The sequence below is a fragment of the Protopterus annectens genome, chromosome 13.part0 (assembly GCF_019279795.1).
Source record: "Protopterus annectens isolate FY-2018-M chromosome 13.part0, PAN1.0, whole genome shotgun sequence".
Lineage (NCBI taxonomy): Eukaryota > Metazoa > Chordata > Ceratodontiformes > Protopteridae > Protopterus > Protopterus annectens.
Window position 1 is genome coordinate 63,026,022 of NC_056747.1, and position 24,581 is coordinate 63,050,602.

At 39.0% G+C, this 24,581-nt stretch overlaps 1 long non-coding RNA gene across 1 annotated transcript in view; it reads right to left on the reverse strand.

Annotated features, from left to right (window-relative positions):
* Positions 1 to 316: 316 nt before the first annotated feature.
* Positions 317 to 24,581, reverse strand: part of LOC122817585 — a 103,187-nt gene continuing 78,922 nt past the window's right edge. Inside the window, exons 2-3 of the long non-coding RNA XR_006367300.1 lie at positions 1,138 to 1,232; positions 317 to 848 (exon numbers count right to left, since the gene is read on the reverse strand). This is a non-coding gene — a long non-coding RNA (uncharacterized LOC122817585). The remainder of the gene's footprint in view (positions 849 to 1,137; positions 1,233 to 24,581) is intronic.

Here is a 24,581-nt window from a genome sequence, read left to right on the forward strand (position 1 = left end):
TCATGCTACATACAAAGTATCAGAAGATTTCATCATCAAGCATACATAGAGGCAAACACAATCACATTGATATTTGAGCAAGAGATATTGAATATTATTTGTATACTGTTTATTTTGTATTGTAATAATTTTCATATTTCTCTAAATATCTCAACATTTAAATAACACAGACAGAACTGTATAGCCTTATATGAAAGTTCACAGCTGTATGAATAAAATCCTGCAGGCAGCATTTGTCTTGCTTGAATGGTTACTGAGATATCTTAAGCTGTTTATACAATACAAAATTAATATTCACTGCCATTATTCTGGCTTATAAAATACAGTTTAAAGCATCAAAGTGAATGAATGCCACTAATGTAAAGATTAATTTATCCTGAGTAGTGTGTTTTCTAGTAACACTGGCTCCAGATTTGAATATTTGTGAAAAAAGACAAAAGGAAAAACTGTCGCAAAACACGAAGATGTCAAACAGCAACAAAAGGATGAGCCACTCCACAGTAAAAATGCACCTATTCAGGCCAAATTCAATAAAACCAATTCTGGACTTTATTGAAGAAAATAAAACAAATGATAAGCACTTTCATCCTGACCACTTCAGAACTTCATCAGATCTGGCTTAATTGAATGTCAGATCTAAGAAATATGCTAATTAGAAGAATTAAATGCTGGTGATTTTGTTCTCTTTGTTCCTGTGTAACACATTCTTTCCACAGGTAATTTCTGAAACAACTGACACTTAGAGAAAGTTTGAGAACAAAGGAATGTTCCATTTCTGTCAGAATGCTGTATTCTTCCCATCTTGAGCCATCTTGAAGAAAATCTAGGTCAAAGCTCATCATTGATGTCTGCAGAAAAAGAAAATAATTTTTTCTTTATTTTTTTTTTTTTACAGAATATAGTGAGAAATCTACTCAAAATAACACATCTTTTCTTTTCTTAGAATTGGTAAGGCAAAAGCTAAAGTAATGTTTTACGCTGAGATGGTATAATGTATAATTTGCTTACATTTCACATTAATAGCTTATACAATAGTGTTATACATATTAACTGTACATATTAATTGAAATAAGTAAAGCTTGATGTTTGTTACTAATTAGAACATTTTAACAGAACTAAGAGGAATGAGAAACTTACACAGGAAATCAGCAGCTGCTGTGGGCTGTGAGTTGTCATTTTCACATTTTGAAGTCAGTATGTGAAGCTTAGATTACAGCAGCAGTTCACAATGGCTAAAAACACATATTGAAATTAAACAAGCAAGAATTATTTTATACATAGTCAAGATTGCTTGTAATACTAGAATTAATAAGTAAACATCTTATAAATAATATGCATATGTACAAGAAATGCAAAACCTACTACATAAGAATAATAAAGGAGCACTATCAGTAAGTTAAGAAATATGAACATATACTATACTCTTTAATAGAGAGATGATGATTAAATAGCTTTTTCATGGGAGATTTTAGACATACAAGATATATAAAATATGGCAGAATACTAGTGGGAAAATAAGACAGAAAAATATATTTAAATAAACTGCTTTTAAGAAAAATGTGTATTACAATTACCTGCATATGGCAGAAATGTGAATGTACAAGATTTCATATAATTTATATAGAAATCATATAAAAATATTTGAAAATAATCTGAAAGCCGAACTTTAAAGTTTGATCATGTGAACTTTAAAGCTTTTTACATGTTGTATGTTATTAGATTCACTATGACTACCTGAAATAACTCATTTCATAAATCAAAGCTGAAATTTGAGCCTTTTATTGTTGAATTAGAACATCCATTTTGATAGACAGTAAATCAGATTTTTCAATATGTTTGAATCCGGGAAGGAAGAATGGGATATGAACGGAACACTCTGTAACATTTGAATAATATATAGACTGACTCCACAGAAAGAGCAAGACATTCTCTTCTACCTCAGTAATGTATATATTTTTATGAATTAGTTTAATAAGCTAAATATTTTGATATTTGTGGTGTTGAGTGTTACACAATTTTGAGATCTAGATACCTGTACTTTAAAAATGAATTCAGAGATTTTGTTTGATCTATAAAATGTGTGCCTCTTTTAGCACAATACATATCTATGTGCATTGATTTCCTTTTTGTATCATAGTTTAGTATGATAAGATTACCTGTCACCTGTAAGTTATTATATAAATAGGTGTATATGATATACTAGTTGTTGGATTATTTAATATTTGTGATTAACAGGAGAGTATTATTAAACTTGCATGAGTAATGGGGAGTATGTTTAAATGGCAAAATATATAACTAAATTAATAGTTGCTTATTATTTTAGATCTATATATAATATTATATTATTTGTAAGTCACGCTAGCTTTTGGCTAGTTTTTTGATGAATTGTTAGGTGTTGGTACATAGATAGCCAAATTAGGAAATTTGGTATCCACTGCAGGCTGAGTTTTATATGCAGTTATAGCTGTGGATTCATCTTTGTTATTTATGAGTTTTAGAAATTTAGTTTGTAGAAAGGAAGAAATCCAAAATAAATGTGGAATGTTAAGATAGTGTTGGAGGAATGCATTAGAGTCATATACAATTAAATTAATATGGTGGATAAAAGTGTCATACTATCTTAAAATAAATCTTTTTTAAATAAACATTATGAATAGTTTTACTCTAGTATCTCTTAATGTAAATGGATTAAAAGGAAATCATTAACAAGATATCTAAAATTAAATGGAAGAGACCTTGTATTCATGCAAGAGACTCACTTGATAGATAAAGATGTGCAATGTTTAAATAACTTAGGTTATGAAATGGATCATCTGTTTCTTTTAACAAAAAGAGGCGAGAAACTGCTATAACTAGGAGAAAATCTATTGTGATGCCTACGTTTATGGAAACCATTAATAATCCCAAAGGAATATATACATTTGTAATAATAAAATATAATGGAAAAATCAATACACTAGCTAATTCTTACTGGATCCCTGGAGTAGGTATGAAGTGGCTAAAGATCACTTAAACTTACTACAAAGTTATTGTAAGGGTAGTTTAATTTTTAGCAGGGGATTTTAACTGCATTTCTAGTAGAGAAGATACAAGCGAACAAAAGAAAGTTAAATTACTGCCATCAGCTAAAGTACTAAATAGATGGATTAGTAATAATAATTTAGTTGATTTACTAGTAAAAGCAGAGGATAAATCATTGTTCTTCACTCATTTCTGCGCAAAAACCCTGACACACCACAAGGACCCATGAGATCCACCAGGAGCCTTTGGTGGGGGACAGAGGGTGGGATGTGATGAATGGAAGAAGATCAACAACATAGATGGAGCGTTATGGTAAGGCATAACTTCTTTATCTGATGTTGTTAATCTTCTTTCCATTCATCACTGATGGGACAGAATCCCAAGCTACCTGAGAAACCTGGGTGGCCCTTATGGAAAAACATTCCTGAGCACCATTGAGCCAAAGGCTGCTCTTCCCCTGGAGACCATATCCAACTTGTAATGTTTGATGAAAGTGTGTGGTTTAGCCCAAATGGCTGTGCGCAAATGTCGTCCATAGAGGCTCTGGAGTGAAAAGCTACAGAGGTTGCTATAGCTCTAGTTGAATGTGCTTTGATATTGTGTGGTCTAGGCTCATTTGTACGCAAGTATGAAAAGGAAATACGATCTCTGAGCCATTTTAATAAAGTGACCTTTGACACAGCTTATCCAATCCTTGGGCCAGAGAAGGAAATAAAAAGCTGGTCTGTCTTGTGTATAGATTTAGTCCTGTCTAGGTAAAGACACAGTTGCCTATGCACATCCAAGGAGTGCAGGCAGTATTCTCATTTATTGGAATAGTTCGGGAAAAACACTGGGAGCTCGATGGATTGGTTTACAGAAAAATCAGAAACCACTTTGGGGAGAAGGGATGGATTAGTATGTAGAGATACTCTGTCTTTATGAAAAAATCAGGTACGGTCCCTTGACGCATAAGGCCTATAATTCTGGGATCCGTCTAGATGAAGTGACAGCTACCAAAAAGAGAGATTTCCATGACAGAAATTTGAGATCACATTTAGCAGCAGGGTCAAAAGGGGTTGAGAGAGACTGTAGTACTAGAGAAAGGTTCCACGTCACTAAGGGATGTCTAACTGGAGGTCTGCTGTGAGACACTACTTTGACAAAGGTTTTGCACAGACGAATGGACATAATTGGGATGCCCTGTACTCTGTTATGAAAATTGGAAATTGCTGCTAAATTAACATGTACAGTAGAGGCTGATGCTCCATTTTCGAAGAACTCAGAAAAGTATTGAAGGATGACAGAGACCGGGCGGAGAAGGGATCTAGCATCCATTCTATAGACCAAAGAGAAAACCTTTTCCATTTATCTCTGTAAAGTTTTCTAGTGGATGGTTTATGGGAGGCCAGAATGATATCACAAACAGGTGAGGAAAGGGCTTCCTGCCTGGCGACTAACGGAAGTGGAGAAACCAAGCCGTCAGCTTGAGAGCGGACAGATTCGGGTGAGTCAACGCTTGGGGATGAGAAATTAAGTCTGGAAGAGTGTCCAGGATTCATTGAGGCTTTAACAGATGAGGCCGGAAGAAAGGGAACCACACTTGATGTAGCCAGAATGGGGCAATGAGGATCACCTTGCATCTCAACCAAGTGGCTTTCTTTAAGAACAGAGGTATCAATGGAATTGGGGGGTAAGCATAGAGGAGACCTGTGGGCCAATCATGAGTCAGAGCATCTCTAGGGGACTCTGCCTCTGGGGAAAAGAGGGCAAAATAGCTGCTGCATTTGTTGTTTGAAAGGGAGGCAAATAGGTCACAGCAGGGCTGGCCCCATTGGCTGAAAATTTCTGCCGTCAGTTTGGGGTTGAGGGACCACTCGTGTGGAAGGAGAATGCATCTGCTCAACCTGTCTGCAATCACGTTGGAACTCCCTGGGATCTGCGCTGCTATAAGAAAGCGGTTGGAAGCTATCTCCCAGTGCCAAATTCGCATGGCCTCTCGACATAAGGGGTAGGATTTGGTTCCTCCTTGCTTGTTGATGTACCAGACTACTTTCAAATTGTCTGACTGAATTGAAATCATTCCAGGGGGAAGAAGGAGATGTAATGCCTGCAACGTTAATAGCACCGCTCTTAACTCCAGAACACTGATATGCAGGTTGGACTCTAAGCTCAACCACGTGCCTTGGACTGTCTTTCCCTGAAAATGGCCCACCCACCCTATCAGGGAGGCATCCGTGATCACAGTGGCATTGGGTTGAGGGGTCTCAAAGTGGCAAAACCAATGTTCTGAATCTGGCCTCATCCACCAGAGGAGATCTGTCTTGCAAGAGTTGGTTATGAGCACCTGTGAGTGTAGGGGATGATGATTTGGAAACCACTGGGACAATAGAAGCCACTGCAACAGTCTCATGTGTAACCTTGCCAGAGAAACTATCGGAATGGCTGCAGCCATGGACCCCAGAGCCTGGAGAACTTCCCTTCTGATATCATTTTTTGACAGAGTATCACACACACTTGCGATCTTAACCTCTGAAGTCTGTGAGCTGGCAGAGATACCAGGCAGGATCGGGTATCAAAAACTGCCCCTATAAATTCCAGCTGTTCAGTAGGTTCTAAGTTGGATTTCTCCCAGTGTACAGTGATGCCTAGGGATTCCACTAGTGAAAGGGTGTATTGGAAGGCCATAGCCAGAAGACACTTGGTGGGGGCGGAGAGGAGCCAATCATCTAAATATGGAAACACCTGGAATCCTTGAAGTCTCAGATAAGCTGTCACCACTGCTAGACATTTTGTGAACACTCTGGGGGTTGTCGAAAGACCGAATGGCAGGGCTCGGAACTGGTAATGATTGGCTCCTAGCCAGAAGCGAAGGAGACTCCTGGAGCATTTGTCCATTTTGATGTGGTAATTCGCATCCAGGAGGTCTATCGAGCACATCCACACATTCTCCCTTAAAAATGGGAGAATGGATTGAATAGTGACCATGCAGAACTTGGTTTGTACAACTGATTTGTTTAAATAGCTGAGATCCAGAATGGGTCTCCAGTCAACGGTCTTTTTTGGCACTAAAAAGAAATCTTGAGTAAAACCCAGATCCGCATTGGTCTGCAGGGACTGGTTGGATGACTCTTTTTTGACACAGCTTTCTTATCTATGAAGCTACTTCTTCCCTTTGCTTGGTGGAACATTGGGAAGGTTCTTTGTAGGTTTTGGATGGGAGGTTAGAGGGATGTAGTAGCCTCTGGAGATTATTCTCTGCACCCATCAATCATTTGCAATACAGCGCCAGGCAGTTTGGTGCAGAGAAAAACTAGCCCCAACTGCTTCCAGAGGAAAGCAATTGGGCAATGCTTCAAGAGCGTTGATAAGACCACCCAGAGAAGGAATCCCTGGAGTCTTGGTTTCGGGGACGCCCTCTGCCCCTAAAGGGGCATCTTCCACCACAGGAACCCACTCTGGCTCTGGGGGAATCCTTGCCACTTGCGTTATGGAAAGGACCCTGAGATTTCTTGTGCCAGATTTTCCCACTCCTCTGGTTCCTGGAAAAAGAATGTTGAGGCTTGGAAAAACATAGGCCAATGGCAGAGTCTTTCCATCTTGCTCACACCCGGCCAGCATGTCCTTTACTTTAAAACCAAATAAGGAAGATGGTTCAATTGGGGCATTCAAAAAGGAGGACTTAAAGGAGTCCACGAGGTCACAGATATGCATCCAGGCATGACGCCTCATGACTATGCGTGCACTCATAGCTCTGACCGCCCCTTCGGTTGCGTGGGACAGCAGCCTCATGGACAATTTGGAAATAGATTTAAGGGTGGCAAGTAGAGAGGCAACCTTGTCCTGTGCCTTGTCAGAAACTTGACCCGCGAGAGATCCAGAAAGTTCGGTAATCAAATCTCTTTGGAGCCTCATGAAATGTGCCAAGTAGTTCAGGAACCTGACAGCAAAGGTCGCTGAAGCAAAAACTTGCTTCCCCAACCTGTCCACAGCCCGGGACTCCCAGTTGGGCGGGTGAACAGCAGGACTTTCTTCCACTAGATCCTTTTTAGTGGCCACTGCCACCACCATAGAATCAACAGGCAAACCTCTGGACCAGTGTGGATGCTCTTCCAGGGGGGAAGAATCTTATCAGGTCTCCGCGGAATAGGGTTCTGCCAAGCATGCTGCACGATGAGCTGGATTAACTCATCGGCAGGTGGGGTCACCCAAGAGGTAGAAGGCCGGGAGCGAAAAGCCTGCAGGAACACGGATTCCGAGGAAGAGTTGGAGGGCTTCCAGCCACACCTCTGTTTTAATATTTCCAGGATATCTCTGAAGGAGACATCATCCAACCCCATCATCATTGTCCATGTCTTCTGTTAAAGACCTTTCAGGAGAGTCAATGTGCTTCCTCTTGCACACCTTCTTCCGAGGAGGTTCTTCAGTGGGGAATATCTGAGGAAGACTCGGAAGGATGGGTACCCCAAACTGGGGTTTCCTGAGGTTTCTCCTCCCAGTGGGAGGTGGCTGGTGGTAGTTGTAGCTCAGAGGGAGAAGGGTGAAGTTCCAACGTCAGAGGAGTGCTTCCTCAAGCAAGCGCCCTCTCCATCACCCAAAAAGCAGGCCCACCCAAAGTGGAGTGGGAGCACAGGACCGAGAAGGACAACCTTGGAACCAGGGTCAGACCCACTCCTAGGGATGGAGCCTCAAGAAGGATCAGGGCAGACGTTATCCCCGAATCCGAGAGTGGAACCAATAAAACACTTGGAACCGTGCCCTGGACTGAATACTCTGTCCCCCAACCATGAGTCTGAGGAAGGGATGGTTCCATTGGAACCGAAAACCAAAGGGGTGGCCTCGAAGCCTCAGTGACAGTCACTGTTGGCACCAAGGAAGGGGTTCCATGAAGGACGTCAGAGCAATGGGCTTTGGAACCAATGGGTCCAAAGGAGGAGTATACATCGGAGTCCTGAAAGAGATAGACCCAAGTCCCAGAGGGGGATGAGTCTTAGGAACATTTGGTATCCCTCTGGCCGTCAACAGCTGATCCAACAGGTGCACCGCATCAAGTTCGGACAGACTCCTGGTGGACCTCATGGACACTCCTGAAGGGGAGTCGGGTCGGTCCAAAAAGGGACTGTACATTTGATCCAGGAATGGATCCAAGGAAGGGGAGTATCAGGTCCATGGTGTCTGAGCTAGTGGCATCATAGTCTCTAATTTGAAGACAGGTAGCAAATGAATCAGTGGAGTAGTAAAAGGGCTCGGTGCCAAAGAGGCGCTTGGAGTTGATGTCATCAGTTCCAAAGAAATTGCATGGGTCAGAACCATTTTCAGTGTGGTCAAAGGCAAAGTTGGTGCTGTAGCTGTAGTCGAAGGCAAGGTCAGTGCCGTCGCTGAAGTGGAAGGCAAGGTCAGTGCCATAGCTGAAGTGGAAGGCAAGGACGGTGCCGGAGTGATCGGTGCCGAGGGTGGCGCCCACGTCGAGAATCCAGTAATGTCTATGGCTTGAGTCAATGTAGTAATCGGAGCAGAGCTTGGAACAGTAGTGGTAGTCAGAGCAGAAGTAGCAAGTCTATGCTCCAAGGACGTTTTGTGAGCCTTATGTTTATGTGTCTTACTCCTATCACCAGCCTGTGAAGAGGTATCAGAATGGGGACATTTCTTGTCCTTTATTGGTGGGGTTGAGACCTCCAACACAGAAAGGGCCTCTGAGAAAGGAGAAGCGAGAAGGCCTTTCAAAATCAATTTATTTTTCCTTTCATTCAGCGTCCGCTGACTGAAACTTTGGCAAATTTGACAAGTGGGTTTAACAGAGAGGTGAGAAACCCCCAGACAATAAACACAGTCATCGTGAGAGTCACTGTTTGGGAGTTTACCATTGCAAGAGGTGCAATGTTTAAACCCCAAAGTCCCTTTTTTGTCAGACATTTCCACAAACACACACACAAATCACTAGTGAACAATAATATGAAACATCTAAAAAGGCAAGAGAAGGAAGAAGCAAAGGAAAGAAGATACCAATGATGGTATCATGCGATACCACAAGGGTAAAGAGAGGGTGTACCAACAATGGTAAAAGAATTACCCAATGGGTAGAGCTAGTTAGGAAAGTTATAATAACAGTAAAACGAGTGAAACAGAAGGGAAAAGATTTAGAAAGTGACTAAATAAGGGATAAATATCCAAAAATACGAAAAGTATAAAGAAAAATAACACTTGGCTTGAAAGCTCGGTGAAACGCTGCTATATGGCTATGCGGCAAATGAGATCTGAGGTAACAGGGAGAAGGGTATTGTGGGTAGCAGCTCAGCTTGAGAGTTTTTGGTGTACGTGAGCTTGGTATTAGGCCAACACGGTTCCAAGGGGCTCGGAACCAAATCCATCAGTGATGAATGGAAAGATTACCAACATCAGCTGTATTTATATAGTAATGGATATAAGGAAAGTTCAGATTATTTATAGAATCACAGTATATATGATGAAATTAAAAGAGTTTAAAAGTTACCTTAAGGAATAAATTGAGACTTGTTTATCTTTGAATGATACTGGTCAGGTTAGTAAAATCATATTATGGGATTCCTTAAAGATAGAATGGGAAGATGGGATAGTAATAAAATGAAAGAATGGAGTAAAGAAATGTTAGAAATAAAAGATTAAATACACAAAGCAAGGTTTGATCAACAAACAAAGAACAATACTGAAGTGATTAAAAATTAATGACAAAATATCAAACAGTTTCAATGTATAAAGTGGAGATAGCCTTAGGAAAAAAAAAATAAAACTGCACAGTTATGTGATGACTTCAAAAAATCTACATAGAATAGTTAATAGAAGTAAGATGTTAAGCGAAAAGATACAAATCAATAACATCAGAAATCCTCACACTAATAAGCTTACTTCAGACATACAAGACATGCTTAATATATTTTTAAAAAATTCCATGAGGATTTTAATAAAAAAAAATCCTGATGATTATAAAAATGAATTATTTAAAGAAAAATGTTGCTAATAAACTTAATGACCAACAAGTAACTCTGTTGAATAAGCCTATTACCCTGATAGAGGTTAAAGAAGCTTTAAAAAGGGAAAATGCTAAAGTTCCAGTGTTAGATGGTTAAAGTATGGAATTGTATAGTCTGGTCCTGTAAATATTTTAAAATTATTAACTGACATTTTTAGGATAATTCAGAGTGACAAAATAATTCTTCCCTCACGGAAATTTTCTGTAATCTCACCTATACTTAAACAAGGAAAGGATAATAAGTTAGTTTCCTCATACAGACCTATTACATTATTAAATGTAGACTATAACATATTTACTTCCATTTTCACTACATAACTTAGAGATATAGCCGATAAATTAATTAATCAAGATCAAACAGGATTTATAGTTAATAGATTAATGTATGATAATATAAAAAGGGTAGTAACTATCTTAGATTTAGCAAAAGGAATAAACAAGAAATTGGCCCTAATTAGCTTAGATATTGAGCGAGTTTTTGATTATGTAGATTGAAACTACTTGTTTAAAACTTTAGAAGAGTTTGCATTTCCAGAATAGTTTGGGTGTCCCTTGTCCCCTCTACTGTTTGCATTAGTTATCAAACCCTTAGGTAACAGTATAAGAAGCAATGAAAAAACTGATAGATTCTCAATTAGATATTGTCAATCTAAAATATAACATTTTAAAGATGGTATTTTACTAACTACAAGAGATTTATTTTATTGAATCATAGATGGAAACAGACCACAAAGCATATTTTGCTAAGCATATTCAGAAAGCAATTTTAAAACACTTTTATTAACTTCATACATGAAACAATGACGTAGGTACACATACGGCCAGAGGAAAAAAAACAAACCTTGGCAAACACTTTTCATTAGCTCCATGCATTATACATAATTTTTTAACAATTATTATTCATTTCAGTATTACATAAACTGTTCCAGTTCTGCCTTCCTTCAAATTTCACTCCTCCTCCTGAAAATTATTCTGTATACATTGTTCCCACAATTTTAATTATTTCTATGTAACCTGCCCCTTCTCTTTTCTAAAGATCTCACCTCCAATTCTTTTATCTCCTTTACAATATTCAATACTTCAGTTACAGTCAGTTTAGATTTTGATTTCCATTTTCTAGCAATTACCATTATGGCAGCCAATAGCATTAAACTTAGCAAGGTCTTAATTTGTCTAGGCAATTCAAATCCCAAATCACAGATCAAAAGAATCATTTCCATAAATACAGCCACCTGTTCCCTCAATGTTTCTGACAAAGTTCACTACTGTAGGAAATTTTTTAAATCTGCAAGCTTATTATATTCTTAAAAACATGTTCCCATTTACCTCTCTGTTTCCCATCACACCTCCAACAATTGCTATCTACCTGTGGAAACATTCTCCGAAATCTACTTAATCTTTGCCTTCTTCACCTCCCAAATAAATTCTTTCAACTCATTAATTATGGTACGTCTTCTCTGGTTGATACAGATATGCTAAATATAAAACTGAATGGACTACAAACATTTACACTGCTTAAATCTTGCTATCCATATCCATAATCAAGAACTTCCAACTTTTCAATTTTTGATCTATCTTTTGTTTAGTCTCTTCCCACATTTTTAATCCATGTAACTACACACTTCAACTTATCATGTCTCCATATATTTTTGGTATTGCTGAACCAGTTATTACCACTATAGCCTTTGTTTTATCTTCTTTCATTTTATATCCTGAAAAGACATGAAACTGTCTCAAAATGTTCCATAACACTGAAATGTCCTTTTCCTGAATTTATCAAGTACAAAATAATATCACATGTGAATAAAGCTGTTTTTCATTATCAAGCTAGTGATATCCTTGAATAAAGCTGTTTTCATTATCACGCTAGTGATATCCTTGAATAAAGCTGTTTTTCATTATCACACTAGTGATATCCTTGAATAAAGCTGTTTTTCATTATCACGCTAGTGATATCCTTGAATAAAGCTGTTTTTCATTATCACGCTAGTGAAATCCTTGAATAAAGCTGTTTTCATTATCACGCTAGTGATATCCTTGAATAAAGCTGTTTTTCATTATCACGCTAGTGATATCCTTGAATAAAGCTGTTTTTCATTATCATGCTAGTGATATACTTGAATAAAGCTGTTTTTCATTATCACGCTAGTGATATCCTTGCATATGGGGGTCCCTTACTTATTTTCTTTGCCATGGTTTAAGTATAAAGCAAACAGCAAAGGGGAAAGAGGACACCCCTGCCTGGTTCCTCTGTTCAAACACATCTTGTTGAAGAGGAACCCTCACACCTTAATTCTTGCCTCTGCTGATTATATATTCTCCTAATTAACCATATTATTCTACCAGAGAATGCAGATGCTACCATTGCCCTACTTATAAAATCCGAGCTGAATCTATGTAATGCCTTATCTGCAGTTCTGCAGTTACTAATGACAGAAGAAAACTCAAAACAATCTCACAGATGTGCTAATACTGACTTAGAAATGTACCAAAAGGAAATGTGCCCATGTAATGCTGGCAACATGAGGTATAATCTTGAAAAACAAGTCTTGCAAATGTTCATTCTTACAAAATCCCAAAGGTTTACTTAAAATATATAAAACTCTAAGAAGGTACATAAATAAGTAAAAATTACAACATATGGTCAAGCACTTTCGTCCTTCGAGTGTCACCTCCTAGTGTGAGCACTATGTGGGCAAATTTCCTTTTATTATTGTTTTATCAGTTTTCTTTGTTGCTGCATGGACACACACTCTTACTTGTTTCTTTGTGACTTAGAAATTTAGTTAATGTAAAATTTACAGTGAGCAACTGGCCTGAGCAAAATCATCATTAAAAAAAGAAATTCACTTATTTTATTTTCAAAGAAGAAATTATGTCCAAAGCTTATTGTTTAAAACTGACAGGAAATTTATTTCCAATCAGGTGAAAAGACAAATGCTTAACATGACAATGAACCACATCTGGGAATGGTAAAGTGCAAAAAAAAAAAACAAAACAAAAATAAAACCCAGATGTAATGTATTGGTCAGGATAGCATTGCATGCTGCAACAGCAATTCAAAAGAAGCTATATTAGCATATTTAGTAGCATGAACACCTTCGGGAATGCATGGATCATGCAATCCCAAAAACCAAGACCCAATCCTCCAAAGGCAGACATCCTGTCTGGTGGACCCCAGCCATAAACAAACTATACAATAGAAGGAGGAAGCTACTACATGATAGAGCAAAATCCCAAAAAGAGAAGGCATCTTTGATCAGTGTTAGCAAAAAACTACGGGCACCCATAAAATCGTCTAAGGCCAGCTTTGAGAGAAAAATTGCACAGGACACTAAGGATAATCACAAGGCTTTCTTTAGTTATGTTAGGAACCTGGGTGGGAATTCCCAGATATGCTCAGAATTGGTCCAAAATGACAAAAAATACACCGAACCCACAGACATTGCCAACATCCTAGCTGACAGGTTCAGTGCAAACTTCTCATCCCCCCCACCAAAAGGGCAAATATCTATAGGTTCATAGATCAGTACTAGGCTAACTGCTCTTGCGAGCCATTTTAAGCCTAGACAATCATCCCTTGGGAGAATCGAACCCTGCACCTTGTGTTTGTAAAGCAAACACCTTAACCATTAGGCCACCCTCCCAACCAGAAATAAATTCCCACTGCCAGTCTCGAACCCCGGACCTTGGTAACATTAGTCTGTATGACCTACCACTAAGCCATGCCTGCCATCCCAGCAGAGTGCTGCCCCCCTGACATCTCAGATACTCAGGTAAGAGCCGCCCTCTCCAAAGCAAAAAACAGCATCAATGGGACCAGACGGTGTCCCGGGCTGCATCCTACATGAACTCCAAGAAGAGCTAAACCCAAACATAAAACTACTGTTCAATCTCAGCCTTACCACAGGATATGTACCCAAAGAGTGGCGTACAGCAACAGTGGTCCCTCTCCACAAAGGTGGTGCCTTAATGGATCCTGGAAACTATCGCCCCATAAGCCTGACTAGCTTGGTCTGCAAAGCTATGGAAAGGATCATCATGGACCTCATAAAAAAATATATTGGGGACCTACAGACACTGGATCCTACCCAGTTCGGCTTTGTTAAGGGCAGATCCTGCCTCTTAAACCTGGTCGATTACGTTGAAACAGTTACCAAGGCCATTGACGAGAGGAAGGTGACCACACAGCCTACCTGGACCTCGCAAAAGACTTCGATACAATACCCCACTCGGGCATTATAGATAAGCTCACCAGCTTAAATATAAACCCCTATGTCACTAGATGGGTTGCAAACTGGCTCAAGGACAGAACCCACATGGTTAGAATTGCTGGAGCCATGTCAGACTCCAAACCAGTTACAAGTGGCGTCCCAAAAGGCTCAGTCCTGGGACCTCTCCTGTTCGGTATATATTTCTCGGAGGTACAGGCCAGCACGGAAGGACTGTGGCTGACCAAGTTCGCAGATGACTGCAAACTGGGCGCTATAATCGACTCTCCAGCCGACACAAGCATCCTCCAAAAGGGCCTCATAGAAACAGACAACTGGTGCCGGAGCCATGGCCTCAAGCTAAACGCCAAGAAGTGTATAGTCATCCCCTTTGGCAAAAACAAAATGCCCACAAATTACCACATAGGTTGTAATCCATTAAGTACGGAAGAAGTAATTAGGGACCTGGGGACCCAAGTTGATAGCAATCTCTCATTTGACAACCACGTGGCCAAAGTGGTTAGAAAAACATTTTATATAGCCCACCTAATCATGAAGGGATTCACATCTAGATCAGGAGAGGTCATAGTGCCTCTTTACTCATCCCTCATCAGGCCCATAATTGAGTACAATGCCCCTTTTGGGATGTACCTTACCAGACACCTGCAGCAACTGGAAAGACCCCAAAAGTAACTCACCAAGAGGATCAAAGGGCTCAAACAGATGCCATATGCTGCCCGGTTAAAGAAACTCCAGCTCTACTCAGTGGCATACCGCCTGCTCAGAGGCGATCTGTGCCTGACGTATAAAGCCATGTCCAACCCAGAATTAATGGACATGCTGCACCTCAGAAAATCCAAATCCCATCGAGCTACGCACTCGAGAGACTTGAACCTCAGCACTGAAATAAATAGGACATGCTGGAGGGACAGATTCATAACCCACAGGCTCCCTTCACTCTGGAATAAAATCCCAGTCCAGGTTAGGCAGAGTCCCTCACTGACTCTCTTCAAGAGGAATCTTGATGAGTGGATGGGAGATAGTAGGTTTACCCCGGGTATCACTTCCGTGTCACTGTTAGATAGAGGCACAGTATACTAACCTCGAAAAAGGGCATAGCAAAATTAATTTAAAGTGGGTGGCGAAAGCCAAACACACTCTGGCTAGGCTTATAAATGCCCTAGGGCAGATAGCCTAGTATGAACCTATGAAACTATATAATCAATGGAGCTGAGTGAGCAATGATTTGTTTCAGTTTCTAAAAGTCATATGTGAAGATTATACTTCCAAATTCCCTGAAATGATCAAAAAGACAGAAGCAAGTGCAAATTTGATTACTATATTTAAATGTATACTCTTAGGAAGGTAAATACCTGATATTGTCATATTTGACAATGGTGCACAATATAAAAGTTAAGAATTCAAAAGATTTCCAGTGAGATTTCAAGCCTGCCACAACAAATCTACCTATTTTGATGAACAGGTGCAACTGGAGAAATTATCAATACAGTGGAGATTCTCTTGAAAAAGAACAGTAACAGCAGCTATGAGGATGGTCATCTCATAATTTTGGAACACATGAATCCTCTGCTGAAGAGACTCAGTCTTTTATCAGCTCAAATGTCAATGGATTCAAGGCTGAAAAGCAAATTGTCTACTTCAGAAATATTATAGAAGCCTGAAATTCATTAAAAAAGTGAAGGAAATACAGGAGAGACATCAGAAGAGACAGAAACAGTGTGATAGAAACTGCAGAATATGAGATTTACAAGTAAGAGGTAAAGTAAAAATATAAACATTATGGTGATGTTTGCCATATTAATCAGAAGCAGCCAAATAAACGTTATCTGTGGAAGTTGCACAGGAGGCATTACAGATATTTGTGCGTTGAATTTCAAGGAAGAACAATTAGAAATATCACAACTAGCACTGCTGCAAGAAAATAAAGACCATAAGGAGTATAGCAATCAAAAGAAGTAGAAACTGTCCCAAAAGAAGCCAGCTCCATTGGTGTGCAGGGATAAAGTCCTGAAGCTCCATTGGTGTGTAGGGATAAAGTCCTGATGCTCCATTGGTGTATAGGGATAAAGTCCTGATGCTCCATTGGTGTGTAGGGATAAAGTCCTGATGCTCCATTGATGTGCAGGGATAAAGTCCTGAAGCTCCATTGGTGTGTAGGGATAAAGTCCTGAAGCTCCATTGGTGTGTAGAGATAAAGTCCTGAAGCTCCATTGGTGTGTAGGGATAAAGTTATGAAGCTCCATTGGTGTGTAGGGATAAAGTCATGAAGCTCCACTGGTGTGTAGGGATAAAGTCCTAATGCTCTATTGGTGTGTAGGGATAAAGTCATAAAGCTCCATTGGTGTGTAGGGATAAAGTCCTGATGCTCCATTGGTGTGAAGGGATAAAATCCTGATGCTCCATTGGTGTGCAGGGATAAAGTCCTGAAGTTCCATTGGTGTGTAGGGATAAAGTCATGAAGCAACATTGGTGTGTAGGGATAAAGTCCTGAAGCGCCACTGGTGTGTAGGGATAAAGTTATGAAGCTCCATTGGTGTGTAGGGATAAAGTCCTGATGTTCCATTGGTGTGTAGGGATAAAGTCCTGATGCTCTATTGGTATGAAGGGATAAAGTCCTGATGCTCTATTGGTGTGTAGGGATAAAGTCCTGATGCTCTATTGGTGTGTAGGGATAAAGTCCTGAATCTCCATTGGTGTATATGGATAAAGTCCTGATGCTCCATTGGTGTGTATGGATAAAGTCCTGAAGCTCCATTGGCGTGTATGGATAAAGTCCTGAAGCTCCATTGCTGTGTAGGGATAAAGTCCTGATGCTCCATTGGTGTGGAGGGGTAAAGTCCTGATGCTCCATTGGTATGGAAGGATAAAGTCCTGGTGTTCCATCGGTGTGTAGGGATAAAGTCCTGACATTCCACTGGTGTGTAGGGATAAAGTCCGGACTACAACCAGGAGACCTGAGTTTTATTAGTGGCTTGGTATCTGTTGGGGCTGACTGGGGGGGCATATACTAATGCCTAGAATGCCCCCCTCTCTTTGGGGGGTGGAGAATATATTTCCAAAGCAGACTGTGCTAGGTGCAAGTCACATGCAAAAGCATGTACTTTGATTACACAGCATAGCTCACACCAGCCCAATGAAGGTACAGAATATGGGTACAGGAAACATAGGAATCTAATCCCTCATCATGTGACATGAGGCATGTACTTTCATTGCACAGCCCTCTTCATGCCAATCCTTTGGAAGGTACAGCATATGTGTACAGGAAATACAGGAATCTAGTCCCTCAAATCAGAATCTGTGACCTGCAGTGACCATTTTCAACTTCCTTGGAATATCTATTATTGGTAGTATGGGATGGGCTAGTGTCCTAAGGCAGGAGAGCTTCATTAAGTCATACAAAGTATCCATAGCATGCAGGAGAGTTGAGGCTTGGAAGTGTCATGCTGGCAAATTAGAAAGTCTGCCCTACAGCAAATGATACAATAGCCTATGGGGAAAAAATCAGAAATGTCTTTCTTTAATTCCTTCAAATGTTATAACAGGAATGGACCCCATTTCTGAGTCAGGATGCTATTAAAGTTCACAAAATTAGTATTGCTTCATTCTTTAGTGTTTGCCAAGTGTGATCCTCTCAGCACACACAATGTAAATAGATACAAACATCTTACAAGAGGGTTTAACACAGACAAATAACTGGTGCCACAGTTACAGATTAAAACTCAATGCCAAGAAATGCATTATAGCGCCCTTTGGGAAAGGCTAATTATTCCATTGATAAGACATCCTTAACAGCTGACCCAGTAATCGGGGATGTAGCAACATATGTTGACAGTAATCTAGCTGCTGACCAATTTGTAGCCAAGGTAGTAAGAAGATCATTCTGTGTTGCCCAACTTATAAGTAAGGGCATGTCATCCAAGTCCATGGGAGTCATAGTGCCAATTTATATGGTCCTTATCAGATCCATAATTTAGTATAATGCTCCCTTCAGCATGTAACTGACCAGATATATGCAACAGATGGAATACCTACAAAGCTTCCTTACCAGGAGAATCCAGGGTAGAAACACATTGTATTGCCTTAAAGTCCTATCTCTATACTTGGCCTCCAACAGGTTACTGAATGGTGATCTATGCCTGTCATACAAGGCATCCTTAGATCCAGCTCTGATAAAACTTTTGCACATCTGCAAAATGAACAGCATTAGAACCACTGAACCACTAGATTCAAGGAAAATCTTTTGCTTGTGAGATAAATAACACATGTTGGTGAGACAGATATGTGTCTCAGAGGATCCCCATGGTCTGGAACAGGCTTCCCATCCATGTGAAGCAAAGTCCACCTGTATTCCTATTTAAGCCTAAGCTTGACCAATGGATGAGAAATTGGAAATTTACCCCAGGTCTGATTCCCCCCATATCTTTGAAAGACAGAGGCAGAATGTTATGCACAAACTAACATGTCCTCTCCAACATAACCTCTAGAAACTTCCTAACAGACCCCCTCCTAATAAACACCCACGACGCATAGGGGCAAATTTGGGTTAGGTTGCATGGCTAGGCTTATAAAGGCTCTGGTAGATACCTATGACCCTATAAACATACCACTATGAACCTATGAGGAGATTGAACTTAAATAAAGAAATGTAGACCGGCCCCATTAAGTCAAGATAGCCAAGGGTTAGGTAATGGGGACCAGCTGTTCCTTTTTAAGGTCAGGGCAAACCTAGTATAGCAGAATGTAATTTGGAGTAGGAATCCAGCAGTCTGGAGTTGTTTTTTGAAAAAAGAGGCAGACCGAGGGTGGAGCAGTTGACTCTGAGACAGGAGTCCAGTTTGAAGTCTATTGCCACTGGAAATCCTGGTAATGGGGTACTGAGGTTGCTTTACAAGGGAATTACTGGTAAAAAAACATACTTATTTGTTTCACCCATGAAAGACTGGATGATAAGATTCTCTCTGTTGCTTGGTTCACATGTTTCATGGAAGGGACTTTTTACTGTTTTACTGCATTTTAAAGGTTGACAACCATGGAAAGTACTGAGTGACCTCTAAAGTGGTTAGTGGACTAAATTGTGCAACTGTTTCACAACTGTATTGCTTATTTTATTTCGCCTGTAGATATCTTTTTCAGTTACATGTTGGCAAAGTAGACTGGTTGTGTTGCATCCAATAAAATACACTATTTTACTAGAGGCATGGCATGTCTGCTGCTTGTAAAGTACATCAAGTGGATGTGATGAATAGCTGAAAACCTCTTACCTTAACTCGAAGTTCCAATGCCATCTGCCACAGCCAAAGACTATATCTAATTGCCCATAGCAACTGAGATGAACTTTTTGTTGTTGTTGTGAGTTCCTGGCATTGAAAAGAATTATGCTTAAGTTCCTAGATCCAGTCCAGGGAGAAAGCTAAAAGATGACCACCAGAGATCCAATCAAGGTAGAAGGCTGAATGATGACCACCATGGTACAACTACTACAAACCACAGCTATCTCTGCTAAAGGGGTGATGGTGGTAGCCAAATCAGTGGTGAAACCAAGTGCCATGCCCCATCAAGCCTTCCAGCTATACTCAAGAATTGGAAGCCTATTTGGTAACAAGTGAAAGGATCACCATCCAGGAGGGTTGGGACCACACCAACTGCAGCCAGATACCGGCAGTACATCTCACTGGGGAGCCCCTCTATGTCTACATGGGCACCCCTAGTTCAGACTGTAATACGTATAAAGAAAAGTTTTTTGTCAAAGAAAGTGGGCACTATGGGCACTCAAATCCTTAAGTTTCAAAGTGGTCTTTTTGTAGGAGTAAAACAGTACGGGAACAACTATTTCAATTAACATATACTAAGACATTTTGGTTAGAATCAGAGGGCATTAAAGCAAAAAGCAGGAAAGAATGATGAAAACACTTGCGATAGATTAAAATGAACTCTTCTGACAATAATTAAAAATGGATGTTTGAAAAAGACAGTATGCTGAGAACTTTGTAGCATTAGCAGAAACTATGCTATGAACATATGTTTCAGGAGACATTTGCTAAAGTCGTTAAAAACACAGTAAATTAAATAAAATAACCATTTCTTCTATTCTTTGCTTTAGGTGGGGTAAATAACAGCATATTACCAAATACAGTGCTGGAAAGACTGAACTAGAAATCCTATACAAACAAGAATCAGGGGTGACTGAGGTACAGAGACTATGGAATGCAATCAGACAACAACCCAGTTACTTGAAATTGCATTCTGTTACTCTGCTATGCAAAGCTAATATTGTTGTTCTTCTTTTGGCTTTTCCCAGTTAGGGGTTGCCACAGTGGAACTCCGGTCTGCTAATGATTGGCAGTAGATTTTTTTTATGGGTGCCGAGGTGCCAGCTCGACGCCCAACCTTCAACAAAGGCATGCCCATTCTACGCATGTCTTTTGAACGCCACTCGACCGCGGGGAGGACATGCAGACTCCAACCACCAACCAGAAGAAGAATATCCAAACACCAACAAACTAGAACCACTTGTGTCAAGGTGCCGAACCAATTTTATTCCACAAACAGAAGTTGACCTAGGTTTCATCTCAATGTAAAGACTTCCTCAGAACAATGTACACTAATACAACACTCCCTTATATATCCACCCTCTCCCAATTACTCCATTAATTAGATAATCACATATTGTGTATTGAATTGTGTATTCATTGCAAACACAATATATAACTAGTTTAAAAATGCTGTAAAATTTGTTCAAAATACTGAATACTATATAAATGTAGTATAATATATTTCATTTTATATATTTGATTATAATAAAATATTTATAAATGTTTGTTAAAAAGATTTATTAACATCTGTTTAAAAACACCAACTAATGAACCATTCTTGCGACTTCAGCCTAAAATATACTTCAACTTTAATATTGGAGCTATGCTGATACTGTCATTAACACCAGGAAAATTTGTGGCGTCTAATCTTAACTGCCACTTCATTTCACAAATATCCAAATGCACATCAAGAATGTTTCCTTGATTGTCCTTATTAATCTGTTGTATAACACAAAACTTGAAATTATGTCCCGGATGTTGCTCTATATGTCTAACCAATGCATTGGTGGTTTTCATGTGTTTAATATCCAATGTATGTTCACTTACCCTTTCTCTAAGGCATCTACAAGTTTTCCTAATATAAAATGCAGGACATTGACTGCATTTCGCCAAATATACCACATTCTTACTATAACAATTAAAATGTCCTCTAATACCTATATAGGTTCCCACAACACTAATTTTACACCCAGTAGTCATGATATACTTGCACAAGCTACATCTACCAGATTTAAAATTACCCAATTGTCGACTAATACTGGGAGTATTGTCATAGGCTCCCTTTCCAACAAATCCTTAAATGATTTGTCTTTCCTAAATACATTTTTCGGGCCCATCCCCATCTTCATCTCAACATTACTATCTAACTTTAATAAACCCCAGTTTTTCTGAATAATATTTGTAATTGCTTCCGTATCATAATTATAAGTGGTTATAAAATAGAATTGCTCATTTCTTTCCTTCCTGAAATGTTTCCTTTTACCCAGTTGTAAACTACCCTCTTTTGTCTCCACTGAATTCCACTTTAAAATAGCTTCATAAATACCAATTTCTCTTTTACAAATAATCTCGCCCTTAATGGACGTACATAATGCAACTGGGTAATCCCTTCTAATGAACATATTCATTATGAAATCTAATTCATTAATGAATTCCTGATGTTCATTAACCGTTCTGGCAGCCCTCACCATTTGACCTTTAACGATCGATTTTTTCTGATAGCTAGGGTGCCAGCTTTGATAATCAAGATAATAATTAGAAAAAGTGGCCTTCCTGTGAATCCCAGATGTCAAACACTTCCTATTTCTATCCACTTTCAAATTTACATCTAAATAAGACAATTCTGTGCTACTATATTCATGAGTGAATTTGAGGAACCCTACTGTATTGTTAATATATTCCACAAATGCCTTTAATCTTTCTAAACTACCTTCCCAAACTATAAAAATGTCATCCAAAAAACGTGTATATTGCTTTATATGTATATTATATTCACTGGGAAAAACATATGCCAAGAATCTTTTGTAATATAGTCAAATTTGGTCAACCCTCTCTGCAACTGATGGTCCAGATACTTATAAAACATGTTTTACGACGTTTACTATCCACGATTGGCCTGAACCTAATATTATTTAAACCTTTATGCAGTTTGGGTATACCAAAAATGTTACTAACCATAGGACGATCATTTTTCATATAATTATAATCTATTTAATTTATTTGCCCCTGAAATAATAAATCATCAATCAATAAATCTATTTTTGAATAAGCAACATGAATTTCATTTAAACTACTTTCCTCATATGTATCCTCTGCCAACATATTCAGCATGTGATTAATATAATCATTTTTATCCATGACCACGACCCCATTACCTTTATCTGGTTTCATTAAACATATCTCTTTGTCTTTCACCAGATCCATTAATAAAATCTCTTCATTCTTGGTCATGTTACTACAATAATTATTGTTCTTAATTTTTTTTCATATTTTCCCTTATGTCATTTTCACATGCCCTTTCAAACAAAGTTATCATATAGTTGGCAGGGGGATTAAATTTACTTGTTTTTTTCAAGATGTTAACATGTTGGTTAGTACCATCTGTAAACCACATCCTAATGTTCATTTTCCGAACTAACATTTTTAAATCCACTAACATTTCAGTCAACATACCCCTCCTACCTGGTACAAACGTAAATCCCTTAGACAGTAATTCAGCATATTCAACCCCAAATTCTTTTTTAGAATAGTTATACACTTTATAATCACCATGCACATTGGAAATCACAACAGGGTTACTAAACATTTCAAAACAACTTGCTCCTTGTATTGCATCATCCGGCCAAATAAGTAATATTGTTTATGTCCCCACAGTCATTTTCATTCACTGAATCAACAACCTTGCCATTATTTAGTTCTTCACGTGTCCCGTAATGGTTATTTGAAGCTGCTGCTGCTCCATTAGCACTCACGTTCACATTTTGACTAACACTATTGTTTAGTGGCAAAATGTCATTGTACTGAATAGTCACATTACCAAAAGTACTCTGCACCACACCCACTTGAAAGCTTGAATTACATAAATGTGTGTGATCTAAAAATAACTGATTGTTACTAAGTCCAATGATAAATCAGGAACTTCATATACACTTATTTGCAGTAACGAGTCCCCACACACATCTACCTCCATGTTGTCTGGTGATTGTTGTACATTTTCTGTTGATAATTCCACTTTTTTGGCCGGGCTCCTTGTTCCGCATATAATTCGTTCTCTTCCCTTCTCGTTTGCTGACCATTCTGTCCTCTGCTGTGTATCCCCTCGGAATGCCTGGGTCCTCCTTCTAAAGGGTGTTCCACTTGCCTTTGGTTATAATTGTTTCGCTGTGATGTCACTTCCTGTTCACGTCGCTCACCATAATTGGTTGACTCCATATGGTTACTATGGTTACCTCCCGATAAGGGATACACTTTATTGCTACCATACTCTTCAGTATCCCTTGTTATTTTATGTAATTTCCTTTGAAAAATGGTGTGACAACTATTATCAATACTATCCAACATATTCCTATAATTAGTTTGATAATGTCCAAAATTTAAATAATTCAATATCACCTCATTTTCACGTTCTAATTCATTCATTCACTGTGCTATCACTTGATCATTATATTTCATCATGATTCTCATTATGTCTATACCTGTGCGATCAAACAACTGGTGTACTTCATTCAACATTTCGCTATTTCCCTCTATTCTGTTAGGGTACATCCATAGCCGCAAACCTCGTGGCACCAACCCTAACTCAATGTTTCTTAGTAAATAGCCATTTTCCAATTGTAAATTTTTCATACCAAACAACTTATTTTCAAACACTTTTTACGCTCTGTTAGTGCCATGTTAACTCTAACATTAATAGTCTCTTTGTTGCTCATATCAATTTGAAAGTTAAAATTGTTTTTTTTCCATTGCACTTTATCAAAGTCTATGACCTTGTCCATAGTAGACTTACCCCCAGCCTGGGAGTGCATTCCAGCATTGATATTAGATTCACCCAAAGCAGGACCAGGGGCTTGAGAATTGGGAGTGGGCTGGGTTAAGGGAAAACCCAAACTGCCAAATATATTGTTAGCAGCCACAGACTGCTGTCTGTCCACTAGAGGTTTAATCTGTGCTGTATGCTCCGTCAATTGTTGGTTGATTTTTTGTAACAGTTCTGTTATATGAGAATTGGAATCCGGTTTCTCCATGTCGAAA